General features: G+C 37.0%; 1 long non-coding RNA gene across 1 annotated transcript in view; it reads right to left on the bottom strand.

Annotated features, from left to right (window-relative positions):
• Nucleotides 1–258: 258 nt before the first annotated feature.
• LOC140847569 (uncharacterized) overlaps nt 259–16490 on the bottom strand; it is a 32309-nt gene continuing 16077 nt past the window's right edge. Inside the window, exon 4 of the long non-coding RNA XR_012127626.1 lies at nt 259–540. This is a non-coding gene — a long non-coding RNA (uncharacterized lncRNA). The remainder of the gene's footprint in view (nt 541–16490) is intronic.

Below are 16490 nucleotides of genomic sequence, written 5' to 3'. Positions count from 1 at the left end.
ACTTTCTATGATTTCCTGGTAACGTATAAACAGAAAGGCCGTTATAACAGCAAATAGATTCCTTTAATTCTTATATGTAAATAAATAAGACTTAAACCATACAGATACATAAATTGTTTTGCTATTTTCCTTTAAATGTTTGGATATATTCCTGCACTTACTGAAAATAATTTGTTCCACACATAGACAACATGAAACATATCGTAACAGAGTATAGATAGCAGAGTGTATGAAATTACACAGTGACTTGTAGATGATTAAGTACATTGTAGATAGTGGCAGTTAAAGACAATTTTACTCACAGAGGTGTATGCTTTAAGTGATAATGTTGATGCAAATTTTAATTCTGCATTTACATTTTTAATACATTGCATTTATTCAGACACCAATGTTTATTCCAAGGACAGGACCATGAGCCCCTTCTGTTCGGATTAAGGCCAGTATTTTATGCAATATACTTCAGCTGGTTTGGGTTTTCCTTGTATTTTCCAATGTAGTCTCTGTCACTTAAGGATATTTTTGCTTCTTCAGATCAGTAGGCTATAAAATAAAGTATCAGGGTTAGTAAAAATGAAATCACGATATTGATTTACAAACCTTCCCTCAAAATACACAAGGCAACTTAACACAGTTTGCCTTGATTTCTACAGGAAACAATAAATTTTTAAAATCTGTAGGCTATTACTAAAATCTGGAAATCCAAAAGAAAAATTGCTAAGAATAAAACCTTAAAGCATAATGAACAGAATACAAATACAATTGGGATGTATTCTAGGTAACACTGACACTTTCAACTTATTTAAAAAATTGCAGAGAAAAATTAATTTAGTTATTAACCAATCAACTGTTAAACCATAGGCATTAATACTTAGGTATTAGGAACATTTGGAGTTAGAAACGAGAGAGTGACCTTAGTTGGAAGGAATATTGGGAAAATAAATCTGTAATTTACAAAAATAAAATGAGACATCTACTGAATCTATGAGCAAGGAACTGGAGGGAGGCAAAGAATAAACATATTTACTTTAAGTATAAAGCAAACAGCTTATAAAGTTAAAATAATAAAAATACAATGTTAATGATACCATTCACAAGATTTATACAGCACTTAAGCTCTCGAGCAACTCTTTTAACATGGTAGCATTAGGGTAATTCATTCTGTAATTGGCATTATCATTTTGCAGGAGGAAACTGATATTTAAGTAAAGAAAACTGGACAAGAGTAACAAAAAGAGATGAGATTAACGGGATTGGAATCACAGTTGACTACCTCCAGATTCTATAAAATGAGTCATAAATTTTACACTAAAAAACTATGTGTTCATTAACATTATACAGTAATTATTTAGAATACACAAAAGTGGGAAGTGATTTTCAGTTTATTCAACACAAACACAAACCAGCTGGAAATTATAATTACACAGGAAAAAAAACATCAAGTGTCTAAACTACAATAATCAAACAAAATAACAAAGTTTTAAAAATATTTCATATTATTTTAAGTAAAATTAATGGAGAACATGCCAGAGAATTGTTATACTACGTGAGAGACACTATATATAATGACTAAATCTAAGAGAAAAGTTAGACTGAAAGGCGGATATGAAAATTAGGTAAAAGGCAAATTGACAGGTAATTATTAAATTAGAAGCATTGCAAATAAAGGCAACTAACTATACTGCACTGGGGAAGTAGAGAGTAGAAGAAAAACAAATTATGGAGGTATACTGTAATAATACAATTTTTATAGAAGATCATTTGTTTTCTTTCCTTTTTACTTCCAGATTTAGGATAGTCGTTGCCTACATTTATAAAAGTAACAAACTAACGATGTAATTACAGTAAAAAAATAAGATGAAAAGTCACTGATGTTAAAAATTGGAAGAAAGAGTGGCTAGGAATTCAATGTGATAACTTCCAAAAAATACACAGAAAAAGTTACAATATTTTGAATACAGAATCATCAAGACCCGGTGATGAAAAGATAACACTGAGAAGGATGAAGGGGCAGAGCTGTGATAGATCAGACTTCAAGGCTTCACCCCTGCCTGGCCCACAAAATGGATAAAAAGAATGGATGTAGGGGCGGAGAAGAGCTGAAGATACCAGCAAAGTAGGCTCTGCTTGTCTGTTCTGAGAAGACCAGACCCCACTTCACTGAACTTTGTGAACTAACAGGGATGGAGACCAGAGAGAGCTGAAGCACTCTAGGATGGTAAGACTCCTGTCACCTGTCATGGATGAGGCATGCTGCATCTCTCCTACTGAGACACAACACAGAGGCGGCAGTTCAAAACAATCTGCTGGTGTTGGAAAGGGTGCAGGAGCACGGCAGGTCTTATGAGGAAGGGCAGGCATGTCCAGCCGTCCTTCAGCCCAACTGGCCTGATGCTTGCAGCAGCCAGTTCTGAAACTCTGCCTGCTGGCTCTGCCTATGCATTTTGCTGAAAACATACCCACTCAGCATACTCAGTCCAGCAGCAGTCAGACTTTGCAGGAAGCCAGGCAAAGGGCAAACCCACACACAGTGCATCGCAAAAGACATGCCCGCTGTCTCACAACAGTGCAGCAGAGGAGAACCACCACTGCTGGCAGGAAGGAAACCTGTGGGCCTTGCCCACAGCCCACCAACAGTAGTTGGGGCTCAGCTACAACTGGGAATGGGGCACTGGTGAGCAAGGAGTTCTGCACTTTGGGTGCTGCATGACACACACTACATTAAGCCTCTACTGGGAAGACATGGCTGCATAATGGATCTATCTAATACAAAGGAGGAAACACAGAGAGCCAGGTAAAATGAGAAGAGTGAGAGATATATTCCCAAAGGAAGAACAATACCAACAAATGCAAACGAAATAGAGATAAGCAATTCTCCTGATAAAGGACTCAGAGCAATGGTCACTAAAGGTGTTCACTGACTTGAATTATAGAACTCAGAATCTCAGCAAGAACTTCAACAAGAGAGAGAAAATATAAAAAGGAGACACTCAGAGCAGAAGAATTCAATAACCACACGAAAAATACAATATAGGGAATGAACAGTAGGCTAGAGGAGGCAGAGGAATGTAACAGTGAGCTAGAAGACAGGGTGCTGGGAAGGAACTGAGCTGAGGCCCAGAGAGAGTAAATAATTCTAAACATGTGATCATGGTATCAGAAGAGTGCTACCTCTCGAAATGAAATAATATTCACATAATAGGGATCCCGGATGAGGAGAGAGGCAAAGGGATATAAAGTTTATTTGCCAAAAAAACTGGCAAATTATTTCCTTATTTCCCTACCCGGGCAAGGAAACAGACATTCAGGTCCTGGAAGCCCAGAGAGCCCGTAACAAGGACACAAGGAGGTCCACACCAAGACACAAAGTAATTGAAATGGCAAAGATCAAAGACAAACAGAATCTTCAAACCAGCAAGAGAGGGGCAGTTACTTGCAAGGCAAACACTCACCAAAGGCCATCAGCTTTTCCAGAGAAACATTACAGAGCACAAAGGAGTGGCACGAAATATGCACAGTCCTGAAAGGGAAAGATTCTACCACCAAGAACTCTCCACTCAGCTAGGTCATCACTCAGGATCGGGAGAGACACTGCAAGCCTTCCTGATGAACAGAGGTTACAGGAATTCACCACACCCAAAGCAGTCTCACACGATATGTTTCAGGACTTGTTCAGATGGAAATGTTTTTAGGTTTCAATGGTTTTCATTCGTGAAAGCAAACATACAGGAAAGGTAGGGCAGCAATCACTTGTAAAGCAATTATGGTGTTCAGAAGGGAATAGTAGTAAAATCACCCATACACAAAATCAGCCAGGGATACACAAAAGATGTAGATTATGACATCATTCCTACAGTGTGGAGGAGGATGAAGGAAAAATGCCTACGTGTAGACTCACGAAGAATAAGGAGGAACCGATCCAAGCATAAACACTAAAGGAAATCACCAAATCACAAGATCTGGAAAACAACTAGCGAAATGGCAGTAACGAAGTAGTTATCAGTAATTACTTGAAAAGTAAATGGACTAAGCACATCAAACCAAAGACGCACTGTGGCAGAATGAAACAAGACCTATCTATATTTTGCCTACAAAAGACTCACTTCACACCCATAAAAACATAGACCAGAAGTAATGGGATGGGAAAAGATAATTCATGCAACCCATAGAGGGAGAAAACCAGGAGTAGCAGTACTTGTATCAGACAAAATAGACTTTTAAACAAAGAAAGCAGACAAAGTAGGTCACTACATAACGGTGGAAGGCTTCAGTGCAACAAGGGGCTTTAACAATTATAAATGTCTATGTGCCCAACATAAAAGCATCTAAATATATAAAGCAAATACTAAATATATAAAGGTCTACAGGGAGAAACTGCCAGCAACACAATGAGGTAGGGGACTTTTAACACCGACTAACACCACTGCATAGATCATCCAGACATAAAATCAGTAAGGGAACAGTGCCGCTGTACAATACATCAGACCTGGAGGACTTGACAGTAATATACGGATCGTTCCACCCAAAATTAGCAGAACACACAATCTTCTAAGTTGCACACAGAAGGTTCTCCAGAACAGATCACATATAAGGATGAAAAACATGTCTCAAAAAAATCTAAGATTGACATTCTATCAAGCATAATGTCAGACCACAATGTTATGAAACAAAAAGTCCATTACATGAAAAATAAACTGTGAATAAAACTCAAACATATGGAGGATAAACAACATCTTTATGAATATTCAACTGATCAATGAACAGACCAAAGAGGAAATCAAAGAACAAAGGAAACCAATGAAAATGGAAACAACAGTTCAAAATACGTGGGACTCTGGCAAAAGTTCCAAAAGCAAATACAGTGCTGCGTCAGGAAATGAGAAAAATCTCAAATAAGCAAGTCACAGAAGAACAAACAAGCCCAACACTAGTAGGAGGGACACAATAAAGATCACAACATAAAAAAGGTACAGGGAGCAATGACACCAAGACTTGTATCTTTGAAAAGATGAAAAAACAGAAAAAACCCTCACCAGACATGTCAAGAAAAAACAGTGCACAAACAGGTTGACATATGGATCAGAAATATATAAGATGAGAAATGGGAGGAGAAGTCACAACAGACAAAACAGATGGTTGAAAAGTAAAGGAATACTCAAGGGCAATTTTATGCCAATAAACTGGACCCCCTACAAGAATGGGATAAATTCTCAGAAACATACAATTTTCAAACAAAAGAAACAAAATCTGAACAGACTGGTTACCAAGAATGAAACTGAATGTGTAATCGAAAAGCTCCAAGAACCAAAATTCTGTATCAGAGAGCCTTCCAGGTGAACTCTATCAAACAGTTTAAACAACTTTTTTGTTGTTTCTTCCTTTCTTAAGTGTCACGAAATACAGAAAAGAAAGGAATACTTCCAAACTCATTCTACCAGGTCAACATTAGCCTAATACTAAAACAAAAGATTCTTAAAAAAGGAAAATGTCAGACCTGTAATTCCTGATGAACACAGAAGGAAATATATCAACAAAATATTAGCAATGTGAATTCAAATATATAATCAGAAGAATCACTGATCACAGCCACATGGGGTTTATTCCAGGTATGCAACCATGGCACAATCTTTGTTAATCAATCAAGATGATACACCATATTATCAAGAGGATTAAAATACATATGATCATCTCAGAGGTGCCAAAAAAGCATCTGACAAAATTCTGCATCTGTGCATGATAAACATCCTCAGCCTAATGGTAAGATACAATATACCTAAACAACACAAAGGCTGTATACAACCAACCCACAGCCTCCATCCTATTCAACGGCGAATAGCTGGAGGCTTTTCCTGTCAGATCAGGAACAAGTCAAGAATGCCCACTCTCACCACTTTTATTCAACATAGTACCGCAGATCCCAGTCACAGCAATCAAACGAGACAGAGGTCAGTCATAAAATTGGTGAAGGAGATGAACCATCACTATTTGAAGATTACATGACACCATATAAAGAAAAAACTCTACAAGACTCCAACATAAAATCATGAGAATGCTTGGATTCAGCAAAGCTGCAGGGTACAAAATGAATACACAGAAATCTGTTGCATTCTTATGTACTAACCACACAGTGGCAGAAAGATCAATCAGGAAAACAATTCAATTTACAACTGCCCAGAAAAAGAGTAAAATACTCATGAAAATACCTATCCAAGACAATGAAAGAGCAGGACTTTGGAAGCTCTAAGACACTGATGAAAGAAACCAAGGGCACAAATAAATGTAAATCTCTCCTGTGTTCATGGATAGGAAGAATTAATATTGTTCAAATGGCCATCCTAGTGAAAGCAGTTGATAGATTCAGTGTACTCCCTATCAAAATGCCAATGGTATTTTTCAATGAACTAGAAATCAATCCTAAAATTTACAGGGAAACACAGAAAAAAACAAAAGATCCTGAAGAGCAAAAGCAATCCTGAGAAAGAACACATGGTGTGGGAAGATGGCAGAGAAGGATGGAAAGTTTGTCTTGCTCCCAACACACTAAGGAAGCAAGTAGAGCAACTACAACAATGAAAAAGACCTGAAAACTACAGAACTGACCAACTTCACAGGGTGATGAGGGGAATAACTCACTGGGAAGCATAAACTGGCAGAGCCACAATCAATCGGGTCTCCAGCCATTCTCCCACTGCAGCTGGAGGAAGAGGGATGGAACCGGGAGGGGATATGCACGCAGGAACTCTGCACACATGGCCCAGGAGATCTGCTGTGGGAGCATGAGTGCACACTGAATAGGGCTGTAATAGGGATGGACACCAGGGACAGGTCGAGAACTGAGGGAGGTTAAAACACCTGTATGCTTATGGAGGACAGGCATGCTCCATAGGTACTGCTGAGAACCAAAAGATTAGCCAGCAGTGGGAAGGTTTGCAGAGGGCCAAGGCTTGGATGTAGCTCTCTCTCTAGGAGAAAGGGTAGGCTGACGACACTTCCCCAGCCCTCCCTCAGCCCGACTGTTCATGTGCTAACTGAGCCCAAACACTACTTCCCCCTCAGCGATGGCTTGGCCCAGAGGTACTTTTCTGTACACCAGCCCACCCTCCTGGCTCAGCAGAGCCAGACTTGCTGCCCAGCAGGGGGAAGGAGACTTTCCAGCCTGACACGAAACAGTGATTTTCCCAGCTTTCTAGGCCTATCTTACAAAAGTGGGGAGATAACTCTGAGAGCAAATTCCACATACTCTCTTCTCCTTGAAGGTCAAATATGTGAGCTCTTGTAGCCGTGAGTCCAAACCACACGCTGTGTTGGCCCAGCAGTACCCTATCACTGCAGAGCAGACACAGGGCATCCCCGCCCATAGTGATCTAGCAGAAGCACCACTTAGTGGCTCACAAAGGACTTGCTGAGGTGCACTGGCATCTATGCAAAGTGAGGTACACCACTATGGGCAGAAAGAAAGAAAGCCAGACACACCAATAGCCTGCCAATAACAATGGAGGTCTTCACTGCAAAAGAGAACCAAGTACTGGGATGTAAAGAATCTTGAGATTCCAGGCACTACAGGACACTTGCATAAAGGCATTGCTCCCTAGACCAGGTGGCATAGCAGATCCATCTAACAGAAAGAAACAGAGAACCCATGAAAAAATAAGGAGGCAACAGTGCATGATAAGACACCAGAAAGGGGGCTAAATGACGTGATCAACCATTCTCTAGATAAAGTTTTAAAACTGGCAGTGACAAATTAGATCACTCATCTACAAAAAAGGCACAGAAGATCTCAGGGAGGAGTTAACAGAGATAGAAGAGATGAAAAACTGCCACCCCGAGCTGAAGAAAACAGTAACTAAAATGAAACACATAACAGAGGGAGTGAGTTATATCCTGCTGCCAAGTAGAGGAGATATTCAGTCACATAGAAATTTACTGGGAAAATAAAAAGCTGAGGAACAGAGAGAAAAAGAAACTGTAGAAAGAATAATTAGAGCGCTGTGTGACCAACCCAAACAAAACAATGTTCGTATAATAAGGGTACCGGTAGAGGGAGATACACAGGACAGAAAGTAGCTTAGAGGAAAATAATTATTGAAAACTTCCCCAATCTGTGGGTAGAAGTGGACACTCAGGTCATGGAAGTGCAGAGAGCCCCATACAAAAAGAACCAAGAAGACAAAACTAAGACATATAGTAATTAAAATGACAAAAGATTAAGGATAAGGAATGAATATTGAAAGCCACTGGAGAAAGAAAAAATATTACTTATAAGGAAAACTCAATCAGGGTGTCAGCAGAATTAGCAGAAACCTCCAAGGCCAGAGGGAGCGGCATGAAATATCTGATGTATGAAAACAGAAGTATGTTCAGTCAAGAACCTTCTATCCAGCAAGAACACCATTCACATTTGAAGGAGAGTTTTAAATATTTCCCAGAGAGACAATGGTTGAAGGAATTCAGGAGAATGAAGCTGGCATTACAGGAAATATTAAAGGTACTTGTGCAGATGAAAATGTTCATAGGCCCAGCTTTCACCAGTGATTATATTCATTTATACGTGCGCCATGAAGGCGGTAGACCAATTACGTACCCATAAATGATGAAATTGAAACAAAACTAGTAAAACCAATTATACACATCAATCAAGGGATACACAAAAATGCAGATTATAGCATTTAAAACATTATGTGTGGAAGAGGAAGAAGAATAAGAAAGTACTGTTACACTGTGTTTAAAGAAGTGCAATTACCACCTTAATATGGATTCCTGTATAATTAGGAAACTATGACTCTTACAATAAACACAAACCTAAAGTTTATGAGAGTTACAGGAAAATCTTAAATTGTGACTTCCAATCACAACAGTAAAGAAACCCATCAAATAACAAGCGAAGAGTGTAAGACACAAAGAAAGGAACAGACAGCAGCTACAAAAACAACCAGAAAACAATCAGTAAAATGGCAATATGTACATACCTATTAAAATTTCCCTTAGGTGTAAATGGACTGAATGCTCCAATCAAAAGACATAGCATGGCAGAAGGATAAGTACAAAGTACTGAGACATGTCTATATGAAGCCTACAGGAGACTCAATTCAGCCCCAAGATATATACAGAATGAAAGTGATGGGATGTAAAAACGAATTCCATGTAAATAATAGGGAAAAAGGCAGAAATAGCCATACCATACTTACATCAGACATAATTGATTTCAAAACAAGGAAAGTTAACAACAAAGAGGATATTACATAATGACCATGGGTGAGTCCAACAAGAAGGTGTAACGGTTATAAAATCTATGCACACAACACAGGAGCACCTAAATATATGACAAATAAATACCAACAGAATTAAAGGGGGAAATGCACTGCAACTCACTCACTTTAACACACCACTGACATTAATAGACAGATCCACCAGATGGAAAATAAATAAGGAAAAGGATCCGAAAAAGACATTTGGTAAGATGAACTAAACACATATCTACAGAACATTCCACAAAATAGCTGCAGAGTTCACAATTTTTCTGAAGGAAATACACAATGTTCTCCAGTAGAGATCACATACTAGGCCACAAAAAGCCTCAATAAAGTAGAAAAGTTAAAAATTTTATCAAGCAATTTCCAGGCCACAATGACATGAAACAGGAAATAAATTACACACAGTGAGCAAAAATGCCTAAAATCACACACAGGCTAAACAACATACTTCTATGTGATCAAGGATCAATGACTGAATTAAAACAGAGATCAATCAATACATGGAGACAAAAGAAAAGAACTCAGCAGCTCCAGACCTGTAGGAGGTGGTGAGGCAGTTCTAAGAGGAAAGCACATAGCAATACAGGCATACCTCAAGAAAGAAGAACAATCCCCCATAAAGAATCTAAACAGAACATTAAAGCAACTAGGAAAAGAACAGCAAAAGACAGCCAAAGTTGGTAGTAAGAGGGTCATAATAAAGATCAGGGCAAAACTGAAAATATACAGAATGAAGCAACAGAAACAGAATCAAAGAGCTGGTTGAGAAAATAAAAGAGACCAATCCTTAGCCAGATTTCTCCAGAAAAAAAAGACAGTACATAAATACACAAAAACAGTAAAATAAACAGTCATAATGGACACCACAGAAATGTAAATATTAGAGAATTCTACTTGAGAATATGTGCTAATATATTGGAGAATATAGAAGAAGTGGGCAAATTCCAAGAAGAACACATCCTTGCAAGACGGACCCATGACGAAACGGAAAATCTCAACGGACCATTTAGCAGTAATGAAACTGAATGGTAATCAAAACCTCCCTAGAAACAAAGGTCCAGGCAAGATGGATTCACAGCTGAAAGTCACCAAACATTTAAAACAGAGATAATACCATCCTTCTTAAAGAACTGCAAAAAGTAGAAGAGGAGGGAACACTTCCAAATTCATTCTATGAGACCAGCATCACTCTGTAACACCAAAGCCAGATAAACACACTACAGGAAAGAAACTTGTAGACTGATATCACTTGAGGAACATAGATGCAACAAAACATTGGTGAAACAGATTAAAAAACACAGCCAAAGGACCGTCCACCCGACCAAGTGGGATTACTGCAAAATTACAAGGATGGTACAATATCCGTCAATCACCATTACCCAACAGATTAACAAAAAGAATAAAAACCACATGATCATCTCAACAGATGCCCAAAAGCATTTGACAAAATGCAACATCCATTCTTGGTTAAAAATTCTCAACAAATTGGGTACAGAGGGTACACACCTCACCATAATAAAGGCCATATATAACATACCCATGCTTACTATCATCATATTCAACGACAAAAAACTGAAAATTTCCAAGATACGGACCGAGACAAAGATGTCCACACTCGCCACTTTCTCGCCACTTCATGTAGTACTGGAGGCCCCAGTTATGGCAGTCAGACACAACTAAGAGATAAAAGGCATCCAAGTTGGTTAGGAGGAAGTTAAGCCTTCAGTATGATCACATTACATGGTATATATATACACACACACATACTAGTAACTGGATTCAGCAAGGTGGCAGGGTTCAAAATTAATATACGGAAATCTCCTGCATTCCTTTATTCTGACAAGTAATCAAGAGAAAATGAAATCAGGAAAAGATCTGTACTTAGAATGGCTTCCAAAAAAAAAGTCCCTAGGTGTAAACCTAATGAAGGAGGTGAAAGACCTGGGGGCCAAAACTGTTAAGACACGCATGAGAGCAATTAAAAAGACACAAATAAATGAAATATATTCTATGCTCCTGGAGGATAGGAAAACTTAATATTGTCAAAATAACCATCCTGCCCAAAGCTATTGACAGATTCAGAGCAATCCCTATGAAAATACCAATGGCATTCCTCAATCAACTAGAGCAAATAATCCTAAAATTCATAAGGAACCACAAAAAATTCCAAATAGCCAAGTCAATCCTGAGAAAAAAAGAAGCTAGCTGTGGGAATTATGCTCCCTAACTTCAAGATCTACTACAAACCAACAATAATCAAAACAATATACTACTGGCACAAGAAAGACAACCATAGATCAATGGACTAGAACAGAGAACTCACATACAATCTCATGCATCTGTGTGTCAATTAATATATGACAAGGAGCCACAAATGTACAATGGGAAAAGACAGCCTCTTCTGGAACTGATGTTGGGAAATCTCAGAAGCTACATGCAAGAGAATGAGAGTGGATTACTGACCACATAGCTAAAAGTAAGCTCAAAATGGAGCAAAGACCTAAATGTAAGACATGAAAAAATAAAACCATTAGAAGAAAACACAGGAAAAATTCTCTTGAACACACGCTTGAGTAGTGTTTACCTGGACACACCTCCTGGCCACAGAAAACAGAATAAAAATGAACAGTGGGGCGACAACAAACACAAAAGTTTCGTATAGCATATGACACCTTCAGTAGAAACAGGAAACCTACAGCATGGGGGAATACATTCATGAATGACTTATCTAGAATTGGGTTAATATCCAAAATACATAAAGAACTCCTATGATTCAACACCAGAAAAACTATGAACCCACCTTAAAAAAGAGGACAGGAACAGATGCATTTCCCAAGTAGTCATATAGATGACAAACTGGTACATGAAAAATGCTCCACATCTCTATCATCAGGGAAATGGAAATTAAAAGCACAATGAGATATTACTTTCCAGCCTGAATGGCCAATATCTAAGAGACGAAACGACAAGTGTTGAGGAGGATGTGGAGAATCAGAAACCCCCCCACACACGGTTGGTGGGAACGTCAGTTGGTGCAACCACTGTGGAAAGCAGTACGGAGGTTCCTCAAAAATCTAATAATAGGAATTCTATAGGGCCCGTCCATTCCACTCCTAGGAATTTACCCACACAAAAGAATATCTCTGATTCAAAAAGACATGGGCACCCTTTTATTTATCATTGCATTACTTAAAATAGCCATCTACGGAAGGAACCATAGATGAGTGGAGGAACAAGATATGGTACATAGACATGATGGAATATTATTCAGCCACGAGAGAGAGAGAGAAATCCTGCCCTTTGCAACAAGAGGGTATTATGCTCAGTGAAATAAGGCATGAGGAGAAAGACAAGTACCAAATGATTTCACTCATCTGTGGAGCATAAGAACAAACCAAAAACTGAAGGAACAAAACAGCAGCAGGCTCACAGAACCAGACAGGACTAACAGTTTCCAAAGGGAGAGGGACTGGAAGGGAGTGTGGGAAAGGAGGGGTTATGGGAATAAGGCGCATTACGGTTAGCACATGTAATGTAAGGTGGGGCACAGTAAGGCAGCATAGCACAGAGAAGACAAGTAGTGACTCTATAGCGTCTTACTATGCTGAAGGACAGGGACTATAATGGGGAATGCACTGGGGACTTGATAATGGGGGGAATCTAGTAACTAAACTGTTGCTCATTTGACAGTGTATCAATGACACCAAAATAAAAAATAAAAAAATACGAAGTAAATAAAATCTGTGGTTCAGTTTTTAATGTAACTACCACAAATCCATAAAATAACTGATCAAAATTCTGAAAAATGAAGAGAAAAATTACTAGTTCAACAATTACAGCTATAGACGTTAATACCCTATGGACGGATTTGTGTCTGTATATATATATATGGACGACATATGCAAGATATAAAAGAAATAGAACACTCAGACAAACAATCTGCAAATAAATAAAACATCTGAGCAACGCTAAAATTAACAATGTCTAAAAGAACATTCCATGGCCAACAGCAGAGTATGCATACTTCTCAAGCACACAAAGAACATTTCACAGGATAGACTCTATCAGTCTTGTTAGTCAGCAAATTTTAAAGTACTGAAATCAAACGAAGTGTATGATTTTTATGATACATTTTATCTCAGTTCAATGGTGTTAAAATGGAAAAGGGGCGATAAGGTAAATTCACAAATGTGTTGAAATTAAACAACACAATTCTAGGTAACTGTGTTAAAGCAAAAGTCACAAGGGAAACTCAAAAGCACTTTAATGTGAATGAAAATGAAGATACAACATACTAAAATTTGAGTAATGCAGGTAGCATGCTATTTACAGGAGAGTTGATAGTTGTGAATATAGTTAAAAGAAAGGTCTAAAAACAAATCCGAACTCTGCTCCTGAAGACACAGTGAAAAGATCAATATGAACCTTAACCAAGTGATGAAAGCAACATTTAGCATGGAATTTAAGGCAAAGAGAAATAAGAAAAACAAATGAAAAAAACTCAACGGGCCAAAACATGGATCTTTGGAAAGAGTAACAAAATCAACAAAGCTTTAGCAAAAGTGACCAATAATAAAAGTGAATCTCTCTAATATAAGTGTCACCACAAAGTCCATGTCTTCACATACATAAAATGCAGAAAAGTATAGGTTATTGCACATAACCGTATCAGGCCAAAACTGTTAGACCTTACTATCAGGGAATGTCTACATAAGGCATTGAGTAATCTGCTTTATGAATCATGGAACTAACAATTGTAATCTTCATTCCAAATACCTCTTGTTTTTGCACGAGTTTGCTTCCCTCCATTGCACAGAACTTCCTTGTTTCTTTGGGTAATTTATTCTCAAAAGATTCTATGTAAATCTAAGATACAATCAAAGAAACTCACGTACAACCTAGCTGTAGATTATTAGGTTGACAATTCACTTCCATTTTATAAAAGTTAAGAAATTACTCACTTCCAAGTCAGAAGGCATATTTAAAAGTCTTTGAATCAAACATCGATCAACCACCTCACCATTTCATTCTTTTTCAATCAACAGAAGAGTCCTGTGTATAGTCTTGCTCTGAATGTTCTGATCACACATTATATGTTATTTAAATAATTGGATCCCCATGTCCCTATAAAAAAGGGAACTGTCTAAATAAGTGATAATTTATAACCCCGTAAATTTCAGCTTGTGTTCTGCTATAGGTTGTGCTTTTAAGTAAATGCATAATCCACAGTCAAAACAACATACAATTTGATATTAAACTCATCTGTCCCCAGTTGGCTAAATTTTTCTTTGTTTCTTGATTGTCTAAAATCGATCTAAATAATATCTAAGAGTTAAGTAAAGTTCACTGAAGGACATATATAATTCCAAGAAATAAAGCACTATTTAGAATAGCTTTAAAGCTTTTAAATCTTCCAATTTTAGGTTCCAAAGTACTGTCAATTTAGTATAAAACACATGAAAAGTGATTTTCTTAGAATGGGTCCTAGAAGTAGAATGCTTCATCAAAAATATATTTTATTAACACTAAGATGAAGGGATAAATTAACTTTTCAATCTAGGATACCATGTGGTCAAATATAATTTTAAAGATATTTAAATTTTTATGACATGAATAAGTACAGATTTTGAAAGTTGTATTTCTCTTGTATATCTTCTTTCAGTTAGCACAGATCAAACGGGTGATCATAAGTTGCCTGTAACAATTCTTTTAAAGCAATCACTGTCATCCTTACCAAATAGAACATAACTCTGGATTCCGAAAAACATAAGTTCTATCTAGGAACAGAAAAATGTTCCTAATCATGATCTGTCAAAAATAAAACAAAGATAAATCATTTATGAAGAAAATATTTTTAATTCAATTATTGACCACCTGTCAAAACCTTATTCTTAAGAAAAGCACCTTACTTCTGGCATTTGTATATATTATTACCAGTTGCAAAATCAAATATGGGCAATAATACATCTCTTCGTCTTGGAAAAGTAACTTTACATTTTTCACTCACTTTCCACACTATTTGTTATAAATTCCACCTTTCAAAATAAATATTCACAGAGATTTATGAAAGTTTATTCATATAAAGATTGTTTTACACAAAAATACTGATATTCAACAGTGCTAATATAGATTGCCTAACAAATAAATCTTTGAAAATCTATGAGTACAAGATTAGAAGACCGAAAAATGTAAGGAAAAATATACAGTATAGAATTGCAGATAGAATATCAAGAAGAAACATAAATTCACTACTAATGCCAAGACTCTACAAACGTAAGCTCCTATGGCTTGTATTTGAATACAAAACATTTAAAAAGACACTTATTAGGATTTATTATGAAGATATTGATATATGTAAGTTAACTGTAATTTAAACAAACACTAGAATGGTAGTCCTCAAATGTTCCTATCTCAAGTCCCCTTTTACTTTTAAAAACCAGTGGCAAAACCCAGGAACTTGCACTAATTGGGTTATCTCTATGGGTATTTACTTTACTAGAAAATTAACCTGAGTATTCTGTAAATACTACATTGAAGTAATCTTATTTAATAAACTATAATTTAATAAAAAGAATTGTTTAATATATTAAATATAAAATAGTAACAAAAGATACAAATTTTAAGTTAGAATCAACTCTAGAGATCCAATATAAAGCATGGTGATTACATTTCATACTACTACATTAAATACTTGAAAGTAGCTGAGAGGAGATCCTTCTTGTTTTCACCATTAAAATTAAAAGGTAATTATATGAGGTGATGAATGTGTTAGCTAGCTAATGCCACCATTGTAATATTTTAGCCATATATAACTGTTATCAAATCATCACATTCTACATGTGATACGTTGAATCTCAAAAAGTATTTAGAGAATTCATACTGTGAAAAGAGAAACAGAGTACTAATACTTTAAACACCCCTATTAAGTTCTACAATATGCCTAAACATCTGGGGGAAACCAAAAGAGATACAAGAGGAAACCAGAATTGTATGGGGGGCTTGTAAGATCCTAGAAAGCAACAGAGAATGGGTAACTCTTCAATTGTGTCTGAGAGAATGAATTAAGAACTTTTCAGGCTGGCCAGTTAAATACTGCATGGAGAAATGATTATAGGTGGTATGCTTATTTCCCCTTAACATAGCATCTTTAGACTGCACAAAAACACCCACAAAGGTAAACTATGTTGTCACAGACTTAATTTTATGGCAAGTTCACATTAGCTGGAAATGTTGTAAATA

The sequence above is a fragment of the Manis javanica genome, chromosome Y (assembly GCF_040802235.1).
Source record: "Manis javanica isolate MJ-LG chromosome Y, MJ_LKY, whole genome shotgun sequence".
Classification (NCBI taxonomy): Eukaryota; Metazoa; Chordata; class Mammalia; order Pholidota; family Manidae; genus Manis; species Manis javanica.
This window is presented reverse-complemented; position numbering and strand designations above follow the sequence as displayed.